A 15848-nucleotide genomic window follows, 5' to 3' on the forward strand; every position below is an offset into this window, starting at 1 on the left:
AGAAATATACTTGCTCTCTTTTTTAAGGTTTTATTTATTTATTTGTGAGAGCAAGGGACAGAGAGCACGAGCAGAGGGAGAGGAAGAGAGGGGGAGAGAGAAGTAGACTTCTTGCTGAGCAGGAAGCCCAAAGAGGGGCTCGATCTCAGGACCCTGGGATCATGACCTGAGCTGAAGACAGGTGCTTAACTGACTGAGACACCCAGGTATCCCAGAAATATACTTTCTTTATGTATATGTATATATGGCCACTCACATTTCAGAGTTTATTTGTTATACAGCATAGCTTAGCTTAGCCTCCTACAACTTTTTCTCACACACTCTTGGGTTTGAATGCTAATTCCATTGTTTATAAGCTATATGACCTGGAACAAGTCCCTTAATGAGCCTGATCCTTAATTCTTTGTCTTAAAATGGTAACAATATTTAATTGGGTATTCTTATCAAAATAAACAAACTAACGTGTTAACGGTTCTTTTTGCAATGTCTGAAACAGAGTAGGTACTCATAACTCATGGCTATTATTATTACTACAACGTCTAGTCTCTATGCTAAGCACAGTGGGAAATCCAAAAAAGTATAAGATGTATTCTCCCTTCCTTAAGGCAAATGGATGATTTGGGAAAATAGCCCATGCATTCAGGAGAACTTGACAAAGCCTTACAAGAGATTGTTGATACAACTGAACACACAGTCAGTGCTATTAGACCCAGGAGGAGGGAGTGTGGCAAGGACAGCAGAACAAGGTCAGGGACTACCACCCGACTCATCCTGAGTCATACAAGGACTTGTGCTTCTTGAGTCCTCTAAAGCAGCAGGTGCAAATGTGAGATCCTAAGTCCCCATCTGTGCCTGCCTGAGGATCTAGCTGGCACGGGATGGTGAAAATCTTTGGCCACGACTGATTGATCTGATTAAAAGATTCACAAGGCCTGCACAGATGTGGACCTAAGGAAAGGAGAAGGCGGAGAGGTTTGGGAACCCTTCATGTGGCCAACCTGGTGGCAGTGGGATGGATCTAGGGACTTACAAAGCTCTTCCAGCCATAAGAGGTTAAACTGTGAGCCACAGCTATAGAAGTCCAAGATGTTTATGGCCCTTTGCTGAGCTGAGAAAATCATTCCTTCAGAGCTTAGAGTCCATATGAGAGAGCCAAGAATAGACTGGGCAAGAAAGGAGCCAGAAGAAGCCACTGAGTCATTAAGGATCAGGTTCCTGTTTTTATTAAGGGTCTGACAGATAAAACTCAGAAGCCTGGCCCAAAGCCAGGCCGCAGGGATGTGGCGTGGGTTGCCAGGTTAATGTTCAGAAGTTGAGAAGTTGTCAGAGCCTTCACTGGGTGATCGTAATTGCAAGCCAATTAAGTATGCATTACCGCATCTGAGGAAAAAAAGCAGGTTTCCCCCACCCACCAGCTCCCCATCTCTGTCAAAGGAAACTGAAAGCAAATTTATGACACACAGATTTGGCCAGAGCCTTAGAGACGTTCAAGACTTTGGGGCATGGAGCCTTTGTTTTCAGATCTAGAATGACTTTGTCAGATCTCTTGATACCATCTGCCCAAATCTCAGCCATCTGAGTAATTTTCTGTATGGTCAACTCTGTGAGCAATTCAGGCCAAAACCAGGGGCTGCATGGTGCCTCAGCATGGACCCATGTTTCAAAAAGCACTTTCTTTGTTCTCTTCAGACCATTTCTTCAAGCTACTGTGCAGCCCTATGCCTATGCTCCATGCTTACAGACTGGGAAACTGAAGCCAGGGAAGGGATTATCTGTGTGGGTCATCTCACAATGGTTTAGATGAGAAGCTGTGAATGAACCTGAAATAGCCTTTTTAGAGTAATAGTTCACTGAGTTCCATGCAGCTGCTGATTTGAGACTTAACTTCATCATCTTTAAACCAGGGATGATGTGCAATAACAAAAACAATAAAAGAAAGAAGAAAGAAAGAAAGAAAGAAAGAAAGAAAGAAAGAAAGAAAGAAAGAAAGAAAGAAAGAAAGAAAGAAAGAAAACTAGGGATGATGCATGTTTCATAGGTGCGCTATGGGGTTCCATGGAAGTTACCACTGAGGAAGTTATCCAGCTCAGCATACGTAGCACATAGCAAAAGGCCTTCAGGATGAATTTCAGAATCTGAAATATGAATTTCCAGGAAGGGAGCAGGACCACCCATGGGAACAGTGTCATCCCCATGGCCACAGCTTCTTTGTCACATGTTGGTACTCTCCCTCTTTCTCTTTCCTTGCTGGCAGCCGCCCAGTCTCTCTGTGTCTCCCTGGCTTCATGTCATGGATGTGCTGGCTTGTGTTTGGGGGAGACGTTCCTTGATCCTTAGGAATGGATTTTGGAGTCAAAGAAAGAAAACCTTTGCCTTCACCTTGAAATGAGTCTAGAACAATGATTATAGGAGCTTGGGGAGTGGTCAAGGGCAGGTTAAGGTCAAGGACAGACCAGACCTCTGCATCGCTAAAGGCAAACCTACACCTACAACCAGCATGGGAAACTTTGGAAGGGAAGCTCTTCCCTCTTAGCTTTCCTTCCCCCCTCTCCCATACAGCTTCTTATGACATTTTTGTGGGCAATTTTGCCCCTTTATTCAAAGCAGGATAAAGATGCTGGGGCTGGAGAGGACCATGCAGTGCCATCTATCCCCATCAACAACTCTTCTCCTCCCAGTTAACTTCTCATTTGCAACATGTGGATGATCACTCCCATCTGACAAGCTCTTTGTGCAGACTTGAGTTAATGCAGTACCTGACACATTCTAGGCCCTCGGTACCTGATTTTGATAATGTTCATGTGTTGGGTGCCACATGTAGTGCTGGACACTGTACATAGTAGGATTGCCCTGGCTCCTATTCTTAGATATCCTGTAGAGATGACACAGCACAGATGCCTCACATCCACACGTCCAGTAATTAGGCTACATAGACTTGGATCCTCCTCATGTGATTTGGTCCTCTCCCCATGTTGCCCATGTGCTGTGGGATGAGCCCAAATTTGTCCCTCTTTAAAATGGAGACCAAGAACGTAACTCTGTGCCTCATGAGAAAGATCAACAGAGAAGTCACCATGTTTTATTACAGACTCATTGGGAATTAGTACCAATCACACCAAATGACCTATCCTAGAGATATGCAGTAAGATTTCTGGAGATAGGGAACTAATTAAACAAACAAAAATACATATCCTCACAAGAGATCAGGAGACTTCTGGGATTCTAGGATGCTCTATGTATTGAAATAGGTGATGGTTACATGAGTTATTCATTTTGAATAATTCATTGAGCTAACCATTTTTATTTTTTTGAGCTGAATATTTTAAAACAACGATTGTATTGAGATATAATTCACATATTTGTAATTCATCCATTTAAATCATACAATTCAATAGTTTTTGGTATATAGAAATATATACAGATACATAAACTCATTTATTATGGTCAATTTTAGTACCTTTACATCACCACAAAAAGAAACTGTACCCTTTAACTATCATCTTTCTGTAGCTCCCACCTACTCAGACCAAAGCAATCACTAATTTACTTCCTGCCTCTATAGATTTGCTGATTCCGCACATTTAGTATAAATGGGATCATATAATACGTGGTTTTTTGCAAGTGTCTTTTTTTCATTTTGCATAACATTTTCAAGATTCATCTGTGTTGTGACATGTATCAGTATGTATTTTTTATGATCAAATAATATTCCATTGTGTGGATATACCACTTTTGTTTATCAGTTCATCAGCTGACAGACATCTGGGCTGTTTCTACCTCAGGGCTATTATGAATGTGCTATAAGCATTAGTGTACAAGTGTTTGTGTAGACACGTTTCCATCTCTTGTGGGTATGCACAAAGGAGTGGAAGTGTTGGGTCATATGATAACTCTCTGCTTAACTTTTTGAGGAACTGCCAGAAAACAATTTCCACAGTGGTTGCACAATTTAACTTTCCCATGAGCAGTGTATAAAGCTTTTGATTGCTTCACATCCTCACCAATACTTGTTGTTATCTGTCTTTTTGATTATAGCCATCCTAGTGGGTGTGCGGTGGTATCTCTCACTGTGGTTTTCATTTGCATTTCCCTGATGACTAATTATGTTGAACAGTTCGATTTATGTACTTTTTTTAACATACATCCTACTTTAAAACATAGTGTTCTTTTAAAACACACTTGGTCCTTGACCCTTGATACCTGTAACAGTTGCCTGCCTGACCCTTAAAGAACAGATCTCTGGAGGCTGGAGGTTTTGTATCTCCCAAATGGAATTCACTTCTTGGGTTAACCAAGCCATCTTGGTACCAAGCTAGACTGGAACTCCTCTCCCTTCCAGCAAAAAATTTCCCCTGGATCATACATGGATGGGTGCTGAATGTACCTGTGTGTGGGTATATAGCTTTTCCCATACACTCAGGTAAATTCAGGTTGTGGAATAGAGTAGAAGGCTAGGATTCGGATGTAGGTTAGCCATCTAAAAAACCCTATGTGTGACTCACGTCCTTATCTTTTCATTAAGGCACCAAGTCCAGGGCAAGAAGATTGGTGTACTCAATCCAGACATGGGGCTTAAGAACAGAATCGTCTCTGGAATAGGTGAAGCGTAGCCCTTAACAACATGTGTTACTTCTCTTATTTTACACACAGGGTACCTGAGGCTTAGAGCAGTAATTAACCCAAGCCTTAGAGTAATTTAGACTGCACGTGTAGTCGGGGGGCTAGCCACTTCTGTGCATGCCTCTGATCACTTAGGCTATTCTTCCTCTGCTGATCAGTGGGCTGAGTTCTTCCTTTTCCTCTTATTGGGTATAAGATCTTAATGTTTCTAGCTTCATTCTGGCACTAGGTACCACTATTGTTTTGAAGGTTAAGGGAAGTGTGTTGGTTGGTTCTCCAGGAAGCAGAGGCTGAGGTGGAATTAGGAGTGCACAGGGGGCAGCCCAGGTGGCTCAGTGGTTTAGCGTTGCCTTCGGCCCAGGTCATGGTCCTGGAGACCTGGGATTGAGTCCTACCCATGTCAGGCTCCATGCAGAGATTCTGCTTCTCCCTCTGCCTGTGTCTCTGCCTCTCTCTCTCTCTCTCTGTCTCTGTCTCTCATGAATAAATAAATGAAATTAAAAAGAAAAAAGGAGTGCACAGGATTTTGAGGGGAGCATGTGTGAAAGAAGGAAAGCAAGCAGAATTGGGCGGGGGGACCCATAAGATGCACACCTAAAGTCTCTGCCAGCTCGATGGGGAGCTACAGAGGAAGGACTGCTCAACCGAGGATTCTCCCTCAGGGGAAAAATAATTGGGTCTTCATACAACTACCTCACTCCCGCCTGGTCCCTCCAAAGTAGTTGAAGTTGACCCTGAGGGAGCTAAAATCTGGCACCTGTTATCTAGGCACGCTCTTCAAGTCCTTTCTTAAAAGGGGAGCTGAGGAGTACATGTCCTCTTCTGCCAGGGCTCCAGGCAAAGCCAGACATTCACTTATTGACTGAATCATGAACTACAGACCTGGGATATAAACTGAAGAACAGGTGGATTCCAATCTCCCTGCCCTCTCTTTTTTGTGGGTCACATCATGAGTGATGTGTCACTGAGCTGGAAGGACTCTGCAAGGTCTTTGGGCCTCAGTATTCAAGGACTTGGGGACAGATGAATTACCTCACATCCCTTGTGCTGTTACTGTAGCATGAATTCAGGTCTCTGCTGTGAGCCACAGTCACCATAGTCCTTCTCACCATGTTCAAACAGCCGCTTTCCCCAGTATCAGCCAGGATTCTGAGAATACCAAATCTTCTGTGGTGCTAGATTGCTAGTGCAATACAAAGGTTAATACAAAAGAAAATTCCAGTTCGCTTTGTCTTCCAGAAACTTCTTTTTGGGACAATCACATGCTATGCCAAATATAGAATGAATTACAATGACTTTCTGGGTTCTGTGATCCTAGGTTCCCAATTTCCCCTCTATAAAATGGGAATTACTGTGATTGCCTCCCTCCTCATCCTAAAAGGGCTGTAGAGACTTCAGTGGCATAATGGAGGTAGAAGCCTTTGAGCACCTCATTCCAAAGTTATCAGAGCATCTTTTGCCTAAGGCTCTTGAAACTTCTTAAAAGCACCACCATATTTTCATCAAATAAAAAATTGCCCAAGAGAGATCTCATTACAGCACTTGGTGGGAATCTGGCATTCATTCTCACATTCCCCTATGATCACAGTCTTACCACAAAGGGCATCTTTCTGCTGGTTTATCTGCAGAGCAGTCTAGGGCAGAAGGCAAAAGCACCAGAGTATCTTGCTCACCTCCTCCTCTCTGCTGGGGCCCTGGCTGTTGTTCCCCAGTGTGGTCCCCAACACTCTGGTCTCCTTGGCATGGTTATTCTGTTTGCCAAGCTAACTTTTATTTAATTCAATTTCTTACTGGAGATTCATTGAGAGTATTTTTGTCCACTGTTCAAACTCATGAGACTAGTATGTTACTGGGAAGAGCATGTCCAAGGTGCTGTGGGAACAGGGAATGCAGAAGACAAAGCCCGCTAACATGAGAAAGGACTTCCCTTCACTTCCTCATTTACAGGTAAAGCAGACACAGTGAGCATGTGCCCAGCCATGTGAGACCCGGTTCACCTGATCGAAGTAGCCTGATTCTTGCATCTAACATTCTAAAGTGAGGTGGACTCAGTTTACCTAATTGGAGTAGCCTGTTTCTTGCTTCTAAGGTGTAGAGTGAGGTGGAATGAACTTAGGTTTTAGAGTGATGGGCTCGGGCTCTGCCACTTACCGTCTGAGCTTGTGCAGGTGACTTAACCACTAAGAGCCTCAGTCTTCTCGGCTATAGAGATAATAACTCCCTCCCTTCAGGAGTGCTCTGACCAGAGATAACATATGAAGAATGAATGAATCGTAAGAGACAATCAATAAGGGATAATTATTAAAATCATCACATTGTCTGCTAGAAATCAACAAGTAGTTATTGGATCATACTCTATCTATTCATCTGTTCAAACATCCTTTCATTCATATAACATTTCTGAACTCAGAGTTGTGTTGGACTCAATGAGAAGTCCTACCAAGAAATAGAAAGCAGTTTCTGAGTTCAAAAAACTCAAACTCAAGTAGCAAACAATAAACTAGAGAGGAATCAAATTATAAAATGGAAACCATCACACCTTCTTGACCATGCTGCTAAGAGTGGAGCGTATAGGCCTACAGCCTCAGCCTCTGGCCCCAGGTGGGTTCACTTAACAGGTAGCCCAACTGGAGTTGTATCTTACACAGGGACATCGGCAGTCTGTGAATCTGCTATGAACCCATGAAGCATGAGTTTTAGGCCTCCTCATCTGGAAGAGCTTCTTCCAAGGTTCTGTACCTAATTTTGTTTTTCTTACCTATAGAGGGCCCCCCTAAATTACATAAACATCAAGCCCACAAATCTTTAATTATCCCTTATGGAGGATTGAGTTTTAAAGTCGGAAGGTAAAGTAGTAATCTACAGGTTCATGTCTCACAGCATGCTCTCGGAGAGTCGGGAGCACTTGGATGAGGTGAAGAATCAGGATACCTTGAGATCTGAAAGGAAGGTACAAATCAAGGCAAGACAAACAGTGGAGCAAGGATTTGAAAGCTGGAAGCCTCGTGGAGTGAGAGAAAAAATGAAAGGGGCAGGTGATGCGGGATGTGAGGGTAGAGAAGTATACTTTAAGCAAAATACTCATACAATGTTTACATTACATGTGCAAGAATAGTGTATAACGCATAATGGTGGAAACTTGTTTGGAGTCACACTGATCTGGGCTCTACTTATTTGAGTACTGTGACTTCTCAGACAGGTCAAGGAACATCTTAGAATTACTTTTTCAATTGTACATGTTAATAGTAATACTCATCTTGAAAGTACTTTTGAAATTTCAGATTACAAAATTAGGGAGATGTTTTGTGGAAATTATTTGTAAACTGTAAAGAGCTCTGTTTACCAATATTGGTTCTAATTCATTGTACTCATACTGCAGCTAGAATTTTCTTGTCACCCGGGCACTGAGGAGGTGGTATATATATATTTATATATATAAATTTTATTCTTGTCACCAACATGATAATGTTAGGGGGAAAAAAAAAACAAACCCCAACCCCTAGTACTTCCAGAGTGAAAGCTCCAGCTCATTATGATTTTAAGCAATTCCCTAACTTCCCCAAGCCTCAGTTTCTCTATCTAAAGCATGGAAGTTCTTATACTTTGCCCTTAAACATCAATGAGGTAATATCTTGACCAAATTTATCTTTAAGTTCCTTGGGAGGAAACAAATGAAAACCATCCAATTCACTTTCTTTATTCTGACCTTTTCTAGAATGTGGAAAGGAGAATGCCTCAAGACTTTGAGGAAGCACTGAGTGCCACAGCCTCCTGTGGGCCGGACTGTAATGAGAACAACATTGGTTGAATGCTAGCTGTTGGACATACAGTTTTGCCTCAGTCCCCTAATGAACCTATATCCTTGCCATTATGGTTTGCATTACAGAGATGAGGAAAATGCGGCTGAGAATATTTGAGCAACTAACTACCTCAGTTACCACCTCTGGTAAATGGAAGAGCAGAACTTCAAACCCAGGTCAAAGCTGGAGCCTCCTTTTCCTGGTGTTCCCAAGTTGATTTTTAGCTCCTTTGTGTCTAGGGCAAAGAGGATTGAACCTATGTTCTACAGGGAGTCAGGCTGGTCACAGGTAAGATGACATGAGGCTAAGACTCTTGTAGACTCAGCAGGTTGTGAAATTGCTAGTTATTTTTTTTAAACCAGGGAGAAAGATTCCACACGTGCTCTTACAAAAGAAGTTGGCTTCCACATCTCATAGTTTTTGCCACCCTTGCCTTTTCTGGATCAGTGTCCAAAATAAAAGACTGTCTTCCCTATGTGCTATGGCTGCTTCTGGTAAGCTGTCTCTTCAAAGGTCTAATCAAGGAGGCCATCATGGTGCCTACATGTCACAGAAAGAATGGGGCCTCACATCTCCACAATGGCAGAAATGAGTTCAAAATCAAAGACTACCTCAGTTTTGGAGCATTTCCACTTGTGATGTTTGACATCCTTCAGACATGGTCTGAGACACTGACAGGACCAGCATCTTCTCAGCATCCTATTATTGAGGAATAACAAGGATGGGAGGAGTTCTCCTGCCACAGATACACCTGTGGTACTAACCATCCTTCCCACAGCCCTTAAGGCAGTGTCTCTTCTCCATCCTGTGCACACCCCACTTGGTTCACAGGTCTCAACTATTAGATGAGTAATAAAATAGGATATAAGCCTCCCTTCTGGCCAATCCCAGAGCTAAAGTAACATGTTCAAACTCCCTGTTATTATTATTACCAATGATAATAAGAGGAATAATGAGCAAGAAGAATTGCTTTTACTAAATAAATCAGGAAAATGCACTTTACAACATGTTCCAGAGACACGTCAAGAGGCTCTCTAAATGCTTGGATGATGTTGGATCATGCGTTGCTCACCATTATGAGGGAGTTTCTCTACAATTACTGGTCTCTTAACAGCAGGTTAGGACTCATCTTATAAATATATAATAACATAAACGGGCTTTCTGTCTATCCACTACTACATTATAAGTGTGTGTTTTCTTCCTATAAACCCCTTTTTTTAATAGGTGTGTTTTGGAAATGATACCATAATTGTAGCCATTTAAAGACTAAGATATTTAACCTTGATCTGTTGCTATTTTTCTCAATTTTGGAATTAAGAGGGAAATCGTAGTTTCCTTAGCTCTATAGCCTTCTCTAGGGTCAAGTGCTCTGAACATGCCAAGCATACAGTAAAGGTGCCCAATAAGTTTTTTTTTTTTTTTTTTGAGTGAATGAATAACTACAGAGATCTTATGGGTCAGCTGCATTGCTCCCTTGCATCCTAATGGGGCTATATCTGAAACTATCCTAGAATGGTAGCAATAATAATGTAGGGGAGTGACACCTGACTGGCTTAGTTGGTAGAGTATATGACTCTTGATCTCAGGGTTGTGAGTTCGAGTCTCATATTAGATGAAGAGATTACTTAAAAATAAATTGATTTATTTATTATTAAAAAAAATTTTTTTTGAGAGAGAGAGAGCACATGTTTGCAGATCAGTGAGGGCAGAGGCAGAAGGAGAGAGAGAATTTTAAACAGGCTCCACACCTAGGATCTCACAACCCTGAGATAATGACTCAAGCCGAAATCAGGAGTTGGACACTCAACCAACTGAGCCACCCAGGTGCTCCAAAAAGAAAGTCCTTAAAAAAAAAAAAATAATGATAATGTAGGAGAGCACACAGCCTGAGAGCAAATATGTCCACAGTTGGATTTCAGTGTTTGGTTAAGGGCTACACAGTCTTCAGTGTGCCTAGTATATTTGATGCCTGGAATAGATCAATTTATTATTCACTCCTCCCTATTTCCTCAAAATTATTTTCTATAATAATCATTTTCTTGATTAGTTCTACAGTTTTAAAATAATAATTTAAAAAAGATAAACAATAATATTAAAGATATCCAAATTTAGGAAAACACTTTAGGCATGGTCCAAAATGAACTGTTACCAAGGAAAATATTATACCCTGCAGTTCACACTCTGTTCTAGTGTTTTAGAATTTAAACCCAAATAAGATTCTGAGTCCTTACTGCCTCTACATTCACTGCACTGTTATCTTTTCCAATGTCTGGGTTTTTTTTCACCACCATCAAGAAATTCTCCAGATCTCAGTGGACACTGTCTGGGTGCCTCACAAATTTAACTCAATTCTGATGCTGTCTACCTGGATACAGTGTCAGATCCCACAGGTAAGGGCTCAGTCGTACAGCACTCCCCACATTTCAGACACCAATCTCAGGTTCAGGTTATTACTTGTGCTTCTAACCAATCAGCTATAAATCAGAGGTACCTATGACCAACTCCTTGGGTTGATTAATTTGCCAAAGCAGCTCACAGAACTCAGGACTCCAGTTGTTGTTGTTGTTTTTTGTTTTTTTTTTACTAGGTACCGATTTATTACCAAGGAGATTACATTGAGTGAGGTCCAGAAGGGTCTTGAACACTAGAACTTCTGTCCCAGTGGAGTTTGGGAAGTGCCATCTTCCCAGCTCACAGATGCATTCAGTTCACCAACCTTGGAAACTCTCTGAATCCTTCCTTTTGGTTTTTATGGAGGCACGATTACATAGGCGTGATTGGTTAAACCAGTGGCCACTGGATAGTCTTCAATCTTCAACCTCACTCCCTCCAGGAAGGTGTGGGACTGGAAGTTCTGACACTCAAACCTTGGTTGGTTCCTCTGGCAACTAGCCCCCATCCCTAGGGACTTTCCAAAAGTCACCTCATTAACATAAGCCCATTTGTGGTGGAAAGGGGCTTGTTATGAATAACAAGACACTCATTTCACCTTTATGGCTCTGAAGTGATTTTAGGAACTGAGGACAAAAGATCGAATATTGTAACAAAAGATGTTCCCATTGCTCTTATCACTCAGGAAATTCCAAGAGTGAGAAGCTGAGCCAGGAACTGTGGACAAAGACCAAAATATATATGTATCACCCCGTTTATTTCAAATCGGCTATATAAATGTGAGAAGATATGATACCACAGGGAGCGAAGATATGAAGTGAGTCTGGAGGAGAGTTCCAACAATTCTGAACCACTATGCCCTGGAAACATACCCTTAGAAACAGAGTCCTTTAGTGAGTCCTCAGGGGTAGGGTGGGTCAGGGAAACAGGACTACGTAACTGGGAGTTCTTGAAATTAACTACTATATGGAATACAATGTTCACTAAAATGGGCTAATTTGAGTCATGTAAGTGTGTATCTGTATGTATAAACTCAACAGTAATCATAGCAACTATTTAAAACTGAGACCAATATAAGGTTTGATGGGGCAGGGAGCATTTTCTCAATGACTTTGTTTAGAAGTGCAGGTACATGTCAGGTCCATGATTTCAGTTTCATTACTGTTTTTAAATTCTCTACAGAAAATGCTCCTCATTATTGTCTCCTTGCAAGCAGTCCATCCTCAGACAACTCATACTAAAGGAGCTAGGGAAGACAAGTGTGACCTAGCTGCAAGGCCTACTCGTAGAGGAGAGGTGCTCTTCTCAGCACTGCAGGGCCTTCACCTCTGCCAAAGCAATTTAGTAGTGAGTCTGATGTCCTTTATTCAAGGGAAAATAATCCAGGGATTAGGGAAGTATAGTGCCTCACAGGCAGGGGGATACTTCCTGAGGGATCTGGGACAAGTTTGAATTTTATAGAGCCTGAGAAGAGACAATGCAGAAATGGCAAGACTGGTTAGCAGGTCCTATTTTTCAGGGTAAGATGAGCTAGCTAAAGCTGAGCTGAAGGACTGTGATTGGAGTATGTTACCTCCCCTGCCCCCATAGATGTTTCCTGAAAGTACAGGCTGACTTAGGTTTAGATTTGTGACCTGGTCCAGGCCACTGCAGTGGCCTCCATTATGTGGGTCCAGACATATGAATTAACCTTACCACCTCTCACATCGGTCTCTCTGCCCAGGGAGCTCATGTTTGAGTCCAGTAGGGTTGAGGTAGCGGTAACAGAAAGCGCCACTAATTAAACCCTGTGAGATTGTCGGGTATGACTAACTCTGTTAGGAGGTCATTCTAGACAGAGTATTACCCCAAAGTAACAGGACTAATTTTGCCCCCTTGCTATAGAATGTCACGTGGCTGAGGACCTGCTGTACATGCAGTACCCAGTGCCCAGCAGAGGGTGACAAGCTCAAGAGCAAATAACCATAGAGCCCAGGTAGTAGCTGACCACAGCAGTGACCTGGTAGGCACTCCTGATGAAGTATTGGCTACATGTCTAATTATAATGTTAAGTAAGCTTTCTGTGTTGAGGAGGAAACACCGTCTCCTCTTCAAGATTCTTTTAGCTGGTCTAAGAATTAAATTGACTTGAGATGTTAGCAGGAAAAAATCAAATTTAATTACATATGTACTAGGGTTCCGTAAGAATATGAGGTCCACAGTCAGTCAGGCAGTTGAGGCTTACATGCCATCCAAAATTAAGGAGAAGGGATAGGCGGCTGGGACTTCAAAGGGAAGGAAAACAATTCACAGGAAGATAAAAAAGGCCAAACGTTTGGTAAACAAATGTTTGTTGGACTATGCAGAAACAATGGGTCCCAGAGAGGAATTTTAACAAACAGACTTTGCTAAGTTCCTGTCTGCCACACCTAGTTCATATTATTCCGTCGTTGTCTGTGGTAATAGCTGCCTTCCTGGAGTAGGTCCTCCAAACAAATTTTTCGGGACAGTTAGCGGGGAGGTCACAATGTCTTCTTGAGTCTTGTTTCTTAAAAATAATTAGCCTAAAACAACCCACATGCCATGGACACACACTTTGGGGTGGCAAAATTTTCCCCTACTCTTCTTAAAAGCAAGAACTTTTACAGACTTTACCTTGTGTTGGTCTTCCAGTAACTCTGTAAGGTGGATACCATCACTACCAGCCCTACTTCATGGCTTACACACTCCGTCTGATCTGGAGAGAATGATCACTTCTCCCAAGGTCATCCAGCAGAGACTTGAACCCTGATCTCTAAGCTTTTGTTTTTCTGAGTGACCCTTATGGCCTTGGGCAGAGCTAGCAAAGAAGGAACCATGAAATGTGCACTAAAAATTTTGATATCATGGAACTTCAGAGGCCAGAAGTGAAAAACTAAGGCTTCTTTAAAAAAATTTTTTTAAATTTTCATATTGAGGTATAACCTCATACAATGAAGTACACAAACCTAAGTGTACAGGAGATGACTAAGTGTTGAATCCCATCTAGATCTAGATAGAAAGCATTTCTAGCACCTTAGCAGGTTTCACCCTTCAGGCAATCCCGGCCCTCTCCAAAGATAACCCTTCATTCTGATTCTCTCTAAAGAGATTTTTTTTTTCTCTTATTCTGGCATTTACTATATCAAACAACTTACAAGGCTGATATTTTTCACAACATTAATTATTTTTGTAATTAACTGAGCAAAAGTGACACATCCCATTTTAAAACGTTTGTCCTTGTTGCCCTTCCTTCTGGAATAAGCTGTCCCCAGATATTTACCCGCTTTGCTCCCCAAATTCCACCTCTGTCATGTCTTTACTCAAACCCCTTCTTCTCTGTGAGACCTCCTCTGAGCAGACTACATAAATTGCAGCTCCTGATCCTGCATGCCACGTTCTACTCTCTGTTTTATTTTACTCCACAGCACTTCCCACTACCTGACATCATCTACACTTTCCTTACTTGCTTATTCTCTACCTTACCCAGACTAGAATGTAAGCTCCTTGAAGTCAAGACTGTTGGGCAGTTCTATTTGCTGCTGGATATCTGCCCCCTCCAACAGTATCATCAGGAACGTAGTATCTGCTCAGTAAATATTTGTTTGAAGACATGAATATCCTGTATCTGAACCAAAAACCTGAAGCAAATGACTGAAAACTTAGTCTGAACTTTCACTTCTAGTTTGGGAAGTTAAATGTACAGTTACATACATTTGATTGAGAATTACTAGTTCATTCTTCAGTAGGTTACTCTGAGTTACAAATGTGAAGAAGAAAGCTCAAGGAAAGATCAGGGTCTTCAGATCAGATGGAATCGCGGCTCTGCCATTGCCTAGCTATATGAACTTGTGCAGGTGTGTATATTACTGTGACCCTCAGTTTTCTTTTTGTTTGAAAAATGAGGATGATCATGGCTGTTTCATAGGATGCTTGTGAAAATTAGGCAAAGCATTGTTGAATAAATAGAAGCTATATTTATTACACTCTTCTCAGTCATATTAATGCTACATAATTCAAACTGAGTAAGGAACTTGACACGAGTTTTATCCCCATGCCTGCAGCTCTAAAGAAGTGCATTGTAAATGAGCAATTATATTTTTTAAAGTTCCTTAAACCCACACTCATCTCTCTGGTTACATTCCATATTACTGTGTTAAGATAGGAGTTAAAAGTTCTAGGGGATCCCTGGGTGGCTCAGTTGTTAGGTGCCTGCCTTCGGCCCAAGGCATAATCCTGGAGTCCCAGGATCGAGTCCCACATTGGGCTCCCTGCATGGAGCCTGTTTCTCCCTCTACCTGTGTCTCTGCCTCTCTCTCTGTGTCTCTCATGAATGAATGAATGAATGAATGAATGAATGAAGAATTAAGAGTTCTACAACCGGATGCCTTTAAGATATACCTGCCAATGGAAATTTCTCACAAAAATGGTGGATGCAAACAAGGCCCTGCCATTTCTTGAAGATTCTCTTCAGATTTATCTTCAGGCCATGTGACTATTTACTGCTTTTAACCTTGCAGGAAGGTGTTTTTACCCACAGACTCAGGATCCAGCATGATTAGATGGCTTGGGAGGTCTTTCTTCCAAGACACCCCAGGCAAGAAGGAACCAGGAGAACACTCCTATCTAGTTGTTGTAGATGCTTAGAATTCCACTATAACTTTATTCCTTGGTGTGGCTCTTTTCTCTCTTCATCTGCAGGAGGTTATCAGTCATTTATGCCTTCATGTAAATGCATTTTCCAGCTCCTTTCATAAAAGCAAGGGAGAGGAGGGGAGGGGGAAAATAAGAGTGAGAGGTAACTAAGGAAAAGGTGCCAACTATGAGGGGAAAAACTACTGAAAGAGATTCAACCTGAGAGCTGCCAGATTGATTTCTTATAGATCTGTTTTGAGTCCAGGAGTGAAAGTCTTTGCTCTGGCTAGACACACAGCCCTCTCTGTGAACCTGTCAGCATTTTTTATTTCATGACTGCTTAGAAGAGGCTGCTGTCCACTGCTTACTGTTAATTGATACTTTTCTCATATTCAGCATTTCTCA

At 41.8% G+C, this 15848-nt stretch overlaps 1 long non-coding RNA gene across 3 annotated transcripts in view; it reads right to left on the reverse strand.

Annotated features, from left to right (window-relative positions):
- The window catches only part of LOC144297394 (uncharacterized), a 41713-nt gene that overhangs the window by 9280 nt on the left and 16585 nt on the right, over positions 1-15848 (reverse strand). For 2 of the 3 annotated variants that reach the window (XR_013364423.1, XR_013364422.1), the window contains exons 4-5: positions 6772-6858; positions 5653-5803 (exon numbers count right to left, since the gene is read on the reverse strand). This is a non-coding gene — a long non-coding RNA (uncharacterized LOC144297394). Of the gene's footprint in view, positions 1-5652; positions 5804-6771; positions 6859-12826; positions 15557-15848 lie in introns of those variants that run through there. The other variant, XR_013364424.1, reaches the window with a different exon arrangement.

This window comes from Canis aureus, chromosome 25 (genome assembly GCF_053574225.1).
Source record: "Canis aureus isolate CA01 chromosome 25, VMU_Caureus_v.1.0, whole genome shotgun sequence".
NCBI lineage: Eukaryota > Metazoa > Chordata > Mammalia > Carnivora > Canidae > Canis > Canis aureus.